Raw genomic sequence first — 8,389 nt, 5'->3', positions numbered from 1 at the left:
GCCTTGCTGGAGCTGCAGCTGCAGGGATCAGAACACAGCCCCTGCCAGGCAGGGAGCCGAGGAGAAATGCTCTGACTTTGATCCTGCTGGCACCTCCCCTTGGTCAGACCCATGGGGAAGGGAAGGGAGGCAGCGGCTTCACTGAGCACAGTTCACACGGGTGAGCCTTCAGTAGGGGGACAAGGGGAGAGTGGATTTAGAGGAGGCAGAGCCGTTCCCTTTCCTCCCCCTCACCGTTCACTGTCGTCCTTCGGATGAAAAATGGGTGTCCCTATTGCGTAACGGCTACAGAACTTCTGTTTAGAGTAATGAGAGAGCTTTGAAAATAGATCATGGTGATGGTTGCACAGATGCCACTGACTGTCCACTTTAAAATGGCTTGTTTTACGTTATGTGAATTTCACCTCAATTCTTAAAATTAAGGGTTTATTAAAGAAAGCTCATCCCTAACAGGAGAAAAAAAAAAACCAGACTCATCAGCTCACCATATCCTTGTCTTAACACAGCATTGTTATCCTTCAGTCACACTCACTGGGAACCTAACTCAGTCATCATCAAGGCTCTTTCAGCAAGACAGCAGAGGAGGGTTAACAGCAGAAACCCGCTCCAGACCCCCTTTGGGAGCTGGTCACGAGACCTGTGTTAGCAGTCATGCCTTCCTCCTCCCGCCCCTCCCGTGGTCCTCTCACCAGCTGCCAGCACTTTGGCTGCTCTGGGCCTTTACTCTGTGTGTGTGTGTGTGTGTGTATATCTGGGTCTTTACAGTGTGTGTGTGTGTGTACCTGGGTCTTTACAATGTGTGTGTGTGTGTATCTGGGTCTTTACAGTGTGTGTGTGTGTGTGTGTGGTGTGTATCTGGGTCTTTACAATGTGTGTGTGTGTGTGTGTGTATGAGTGTGTACCTGGGTCTTTACAATGTGTGTGTGTGTGTGTGTGTATCTGCGTTTTTACAGTGTGTGTGTGTGTGTCTATATCTGGGTCTTTACAATGTGTGTGTGTGTGTGTATGAGTGTGTATCTGGGTCTTTACAATGTGTGTGTGTGTGTATCTGGGTCTTTACAGTGTGTGTGTGTGTGTGTGTGTGTGTACCTGGGTCTTTACAATGTGTGTGTGTGTGTGTGTGTATGAGTGTGTACCTGGGTCTTTACAATGTGTGTGTGTGTGTGTGTGTATCTGCGTTTTTACAGTGTGTGTGTGTGTCTATATCTGGGTCTTTACAATGTGTGTGTGTGTGTGTATGAGTGTGTATCTGGGTCTTTACAATGTGTGTGTGTGTGTATCTGGGTCTTTACAGTGTGTGTGTGTGTGTGTCTATATCTGGGTCTTTAGAATGTGTGTGTGTGTATATCTGGGTCTTTAGAATGTGTGTGTGTGTGTGTATCTGGGTCTTTACAGAGTGTGTGTGTGTCCTAAGTCTTTATTCCTATGGAATTCAGGTTCGTATTGGTCTTCAGTTTGTTGGGTTGCCATTTCTCACTGTCACTATTAGACGTGGGAGATCTGAGAGGCGCTCAATCAGTCCTCTGGATTCTAGGCATGGCCTTCTTGCCCACCCTCCCTTTTCTAGATTCATCACCCTACCTGGTACACTTGATCCCCTCTCTACATTTGAGTTAAGCAATACAGAGAGCTCAAAATGACCAGAAGGAAGACTACTTGTGACTTCAAGGAACCACATCTGTGTTCCCTCCAGGCCCACTGAACACAAAGTCGAGAGAGGGAAAGCAAAAATTCCTCCAGGAGGTTATTTGGAATCACAGAAGAGCCACCCTCATTTCCACTGCTGGGTCCCCAGGTCTCTGCATCCAGGCTGTGAGAGGCGGAGCCACTGATTTTAAACTTACACTGCATCCCGCATGTCAGTAACCCAAGTCGTGGTCTCCCAGCTGGCACTGGAGGTCTCTATCGACTCATCTGCTTCTGAGTGATGGGACTCACTGTGTGTCCAGTGCTTCCATGGGTGAGACCACTGCTCTGTGCCTTTCACCAAAAAAGGAAAATAGGCTATGTGGGGGATAGCAGAGTGATGAACAAGCAAGTACAAAAATGACGAGGCTGGCAGAAGCACTACAGGCGGGGAAGGCAAGTCCATAGCAGGAATGCACATTTATTACCAAGAGGCAATAGATAACTGATCCTTTATGAAGCAAGGGGACAGGGCACTCAACCTGCCAATAGATAGCTAGCTGGTCCCTGAAGGGTGGTGGTTCTCAAATTTTTTGATGTCAGGATCTTTTTACACTCTTTAAAATTATTGAAAGGTTATACTCTTAAAAATTGTAAACGGTTTTTGTTGATGTGGGTTATATCTATTTTACTGGATTAGAAGTTAAAGCGCTAAACTATTTAAAACTAATAAACCCATTACATAGTAACATAACGTTTTAATGAAAATAACTTTTTGAAAACAAAAGTTGTGAGAAGAGTGCCATGACTTGACATGTTTGCAAATCTCTCTCTTTTTTGACCATGATGTGAGGCACGTGGGATCTTAGTTCCTTGACCAGGGATTGAACCCGTGCCCCCTGCGGTGGAAGTGCAGAGTCCTAACCACTTGACGTCCAGGGAAGTCCCTGCAGATCTCTTTAGAATCTGGCTTAATAAGAGACAGCTACATTCTCAGATCTGCTTCAGCATTCAGTCTGTTGTATACATACTGTGTAGCCTCTGGAATATTCCACTATACACTCATGAAGGAAAAAGGCAAACACTGTCTTAGTATTAATAAAGTAGATCTGACCTCATAGAACCCATGGAAGAGTCTTCCTGGTCAACACTTTGAGAACCATTGCCCCAGCGAATAATTCCAAACAGGAAGCTCAGCTGGGTCTTCGCTGATGGCAGCTTGAGCACTCAGCAGTGCCCGCTGCCTGATCAGATGTGGTGAGGGAAATCTTGTGTCTATGTGTACTGATTTTATATGGCTGCTGGAATAAATTACCAAAACCCTAGTGGCTTAAAACAACATAAGTTTATTATCTTATAGTTTGGGAGGTCATAGGCCTAAAATGAGTCTAACTGGGCTAAAATCAAGGGCTTCCCAAGTGGCTCGAGTGGTAAAGAACCTGCCTGCCAAAGCAGGAGACAGAAGAGACCTGAGTCCGATCTCTGGGTAGGAAGGATCCCCTGGAGGAAGACATGGCAGTCCACTCCAGTACTCTTGCCTGGAGAATCCCATGGACAGAGGAGCCTGGTGGGCTACGGTCCATAGAGTCTCACAGAGTTGGACATGACCGAAGTGACTGAGCACGGGCTAAAATCAAGGTGTCTGCAAGGCTGCAGTCCTTTCTGGAGTCTCTAGAGGAGAATCTGTTTTCTTGCTTTTTCCAGCATCTAGAGGCTGCCTGCATTCCCTGGCTTGTTTCCTCCTTCCATCTTTAAAACCAGCCATGGCCAGGAGACTCTCACCTCACTCCACCCTGCCTCTGACTCTGTCTTCTGCTTCCACATTTAAGGACTCTTGGGATGACACTGGGTCCATCTAGATAATTCAGGAGAATCTCCCTATTTTTTTTTTAATTTTTCTGGTTAGAGGCTTATTCAACCCCAAACAATCTCTTTCAACTTTATTGAGGTGGCTGACCGTGTCCACGACCAAATCCTCCTCTGACCTGGAATTCAGTTGCTGACCCAGCCTCAGTCGGCACCAGGGGGCACGGCGCTTTGTCTGTAGGTGTCTCTGTCGGCTTCTCCTCACGTGAGTCTTGCAGGTCGCTCTCCATCCAGACCTTTGGGCCGCGGCCAGCCAGTCTCAGGACGGCTGCGGCGCAGAGTTGGCAGGCACGATCTCAGGGGGCAGGTGGAGGTAATTGCGGAGATAGTGGATGCCCTCGTTGGTGAGGTACCAGCAGAAGTGTCTCCAGGCAAACTGTTCCTTCACATAGCCTCACGATTTGAGAGACAGCATGGCTTTCATGACATGAAGATCAGGCACGTTCTTGTCTCCCAGCTCTGGGTGCTTGGGCATCCTTCTTGGCCACCATCACCCCCTCCTTAAAAAGGAGTTCATAAATGGCAATCCGGTTCTTCTTGGGCATCAACATCACAACGGCTGCTGCGTCCAGGGGCTGAGCTGGAAAAGCGAGAATCTCCCTATTTTTAAGGTTGGCTGATTAGAGACTTCAATTCTTTCTGCCTACTTTAAACTCCAATACTTAAACTCCAATACTTTGGCCACCTGATGTGAAGAGCTGAGTCATTGGAAAAGACCGTGATGCTGGGAAAGATTGAAGGAAGGAGGAGAAGGGGACGACAGAGGATGCGATGGTTGGATGGCATCACTGACACAATGGACATGAGTTTGAGTGAACTCCGGGAGTTGGTGACGGACAGGGAGGCCTGGCATGCTGCAGTCCATGGTGTCACAGAGTCGGATACGACTGAGCGACCAAACTGAACCTTAATTTACCCTTTGCCCTATAAAATACATCCCCAGATCCTAATCCTAATTAGGATCCTAATCCTCGGATCAGGATGTGGACATCTCTTTATTTTTGACTGTGCTGGGTCTTCATTGCTGCACATGGACTTTCTCGAGTTGCAGCAAGTGGGGCTACTCTTCGTTGAGGCGCTCGAGCTTCTCGTTGCCGTGGCTTCTCATTGTGGAGCACAGGCTCTAGAGCAGGCGCTCAGTCGTTGCGGTACATGGGCTTAGTTGCCCTGTGGTGTGTGGAGCCTTCCAGAACCAAGGGTCAAACCCATGTCCCCTACACTGGCAGGCAGATTCTTAACCACTGGACCACCAGGGAAGCCCAGGACATGGACATCTCTGGCAGGTCATTATTTGTCTACCACGCTATGAATGGCCTCTATCCCTGCCACGTGGCCACTCTGTGTGTGGGCCCATTGAACCGGAACCAGAGTAGCTGGGAAAGGAAGCTGACATCAACAGATTAGGTAATCTTGTCCACCTGACCCCTGAGACCCTCCCTCACAATGGATGCCCTCTCAGGACACTTGTGTAAGTTAAAACAGCTTCACCACCTCTGCCCATTTCAAGCAGCTCATCCATAAATCTTTCCCTTAGACCTCTTACCTCTTCATCACCAATCTTCCAATCTTGTTTTCAAGTCCCTGAGCAGCCAGTCAACTTGTTAACCCACTGCTCATGAATCAGAGGAGATCAGTACCTCTAGTCATCTCTCCTTCCATGCAAAATGGACAATCAATGTGACCATAAGAGGATATCTCTTCATCACTGTCTTTTAGAGACACTCTGAGTGTGGCTTTAATGTGGCAGTTAATCCTTTTGTGGCTGGTGCTAACATACCATGCAGACTCATTTGGAAATAATGTCTGTGCTTTTTCCTCCCTGATAACCAGTCATAGCAACTTCCCCAACTGGGGGCTGAGAGAGAAGCAGTGAAGCAGTAAGAGAGCCTACCATGGGAATCTGAGCCACCTGTTCCTGCAATCTCCTTGTGCCTCCTGGACTTACTCAGACCTGATCTAAGATACAATACTGAATAATAGAATGTTGCCATGCATGTCCAGTTTGACAAAGAGATGGATCCGATGATGTCCAGTTCTGGTTGCATGGGTCACTTGGTGTCCTGAAGTTAGGCATTCAGTCTCCACCATGCTCGGGTATGAGCCAGGAGCTGTTTTTCAGTGGAGAATAGTTATTGGAGAATAGTTACTGGCAGAAGAGGGCACGAATTAATCCAGAACCCTAAGGGTCTATAACTGTGCTGCATCTCTCCTGCTGGAGCTTGTCGATACAGCATATTTTCCTGCCATAAACTTCTAAGTTGTAAAGCTCGAGGGACGGGGCAGCTTGCTCTGCAGTCTGGACCTGCTACAGCGTCTTATCTTGCCGCAGGCCTCTCTCAAAACTTGCAATATTATGAGTTTTTCCAGTAAGTCGGTAGAACAGCATGACCAAATGAAGTATATATTACCTCCAAAGTCCAGAGTCCCGTCAAACATTTTGCCCCTTTCTTTGTTGTAGGCAGTGTCAGGTTCAGCAACTGTCATTCTGTACGAGGTGTACTGACATGCCCCAGACCTCCAGGTACCCTAGAAACTTCCCTGACAAGGCATTCCTCTGAATACTTTGTGGGATTTATCACCCTTCCTTTGGCATACATATGTTCTGCTAAGAATCTAAAGTACTTGCAGTTTCCTGCTCACTAGGCCCAATTACCATAATGTCATCAATAAAATGGACCAGCATGTTTGGAACTATATCAAGATGATGAGCATCTCTTTGGACTAGATTATGGCAGAAATCAGAATGAACAAAGCCTTGGGGATGTAGACTGAAGATATACTGCTATCTCTAATACACAAAGACAAACTAATTTTGATGATCTTTGCTTAGTGGGATAGAAAAGAATTGGGGGGTCAAAGATGGGCCCCAGGGCAGAAGTTGTGTTGACTTGCTCCAGTGAAATTTTCGTGTCTGGATCGACAGTTACAGCTCCATCCCACCTAGTAGTTACAGTAATCTAGTCATTCCTCAAGACCCAACTGGCTTTTGCACCAGCCAAATAGGTAAGCTAAACTGGGTCTCAGTAGGAACGACCACTTCTGTGTATTTCAGATCATTGATGGTGGCACTAATTTCTGGAATTCCCTTAGGGATGTGAATATTGCCTTTGGTTTGCCCCCCTGCTTTTTTGGCCTCACCACAGGGCAAGTGGGATCTTAGTCCCCTAACCAAATATTGAACATGCATTCCCTGTATTGAATGGGAACCTACTTGGCTCAGAGGGTAAAGTGTCTGCCTGCAGTGCAGGAGACCTGGGTTTGTATTGAAAGCCCTGAGTCTTAACCTCTGGACCACCAGGGAAGTCCCCAGTGGTGTGTCTGTCAGTTAATTGTCAGAATGGGTCCGTGGTCCCATTGAGCTCATTCAGGCTAAGAACAAACTGAAATCCTTGAACTCATGACTCAGTGCAAGGGTGGACATTCAGAAAGCCTCTAGAATGACTCTGAAGGAATCTTTGATCTCTGGGGGCCACAGGGCAGATGTAGCCGAGGACCAAGCCCAGGCCTTAAAGGTCACGGCACAGTCCATGGGGTCTCAAAGAGTCAGACACAACTGAGTGACTAACACACACACACACACACCAGGGTGGCAGAGCCAATTAAATGTGCAACCCACCACATCTTTATGCTAACGGAGGGGCACTGGCTAAGAAAGGATGGGACGTCCAGGCATGGGATGGGGACATTTGGATAGAACTTGGAACCCCAACACCTCCTGAATCTTCCTTGTTGGTGAAGGCAGCACCCCGGCTTCAGTCTGAAACCTTCACACCTTCCTGGCATGAACACCCTGCAGTGACGTCACCTGGGGCCTTTTCCTGATGCTGGTTTTCCTCAGGACACCTCCATCACCTCTCACTACTTCTAGGCCATAATGAGAATTATATCCCATCAAGCCCAGTTCAAGGCTTTCAATCTGTTTTGTTTCCTTAGTGTGTGTTCCCGAGGGCAATCAGATGTAGAGTCAGAAGGCCGTGCCAGTCTTCGTAATCACTACTGTCACCATAGTGACTAAACGTCCTAGCTACTTGGTCTCCCGACATCATACCAGTGCATCTCACACCACCACTGGTCATAAAGGCAGTCACTGTGATGTCGCAGATAACCATCGGCCCTCACGCTCACCAAGGAGGATGTTCGCACACTAATCAGGATGTGTGAGCCACCCATCCCAGAACCCCAGAATCACAGCCAAGAATCTATTTCCCAGGGCTATTCTGGTACCAATTACTGTAGCAGTCAGGACACTGGATGGAAACAGATGGCATATTTAAAGGGGTAACTGAAAAGAGCTTGATGAAGGGACGAGAGCAGAGCAGTGGGCACACTTGGAGGAGCTAAGAAGGCTGTTGCGGTACTCAGGGGCCGGCAGAGGCAGGAAGCTTTACCCCCCAGGGAGCAAGGGACGGTCCCTGAACCTGATGAGGGCTGCAGCCCTGGGAAAGGTCAGCCTCCACAGACCAGAGCAGAACAGAGTAAAGTGAAGGGTGAGCCAGTGCTGGTACCTGGAGAACGTCAGACACGAGGCCTCATTTTACAGATCAAGAGACTAAGGCTTAGCTGCCCCTGAGGGATTCATTCAGCAAATAGGCCCTGAGTGCCTGTGTGTGTGTGGTGGTGTAAGTGTGTGGTGGGGATGTGTGTGTGTGTGATGGGTTGTGTATATGTGGTGGGGTGTATGTGTATTTTTAGTGGGGTGTGTGTTTAGTGGGATGTGTATGTGTGTGTGATGGTGTGTGTGTGTGTGTGTGGTGGGGGTGTATGTGTGGTGTGTGTGTGTGGTGCGATGTGTGTGTGGGTACGGTGTGTGTGGTGGGGTGTGTCTTTGTGTGTGTATGGTGGGGTGTGTGTGTGTCTGTGTGAGATGGGTGGAGGTGTATGTGATGGTGGGGTGTGT

The 8,389-nt window shown here is 48.0% G+C and overlaps 1 pseudogene; it reads right to left on the bottom strand.

Moving 5' to 3' along the window:
* Positions 1–3,566: 3,566 nt before the first annotated feature.
* On the bottom strand, positions 3,567–4,043 carry LOC104981169 (annotated as a pseudogene).
* Between the last annotated feature and the right edge of the window lie 4,346 nt (positions 4,044–8,389).

The sequence above is a fragment of the Bison bison genome, unplaced genomic scaffold, assembly GCF_000754665.1.
Source record: "Bison bison bison isolate TAMUID 2011002044 unplaced genomic scaffold, Bison_UMD1.0 scf7180017864516, whole genome shotgun sequence".
In the NCBI taxonomy this organism is placed as follows: Eukaryota; Metazoa; Chordata; class Mammalia; order Artiodactyla; family Bovidae; genus Bison; species Bison bison.
Note: the sequence above shows the minus strand (reverse complement) of the source record. Positions and strands in the feature narration are given on the sequence as shown.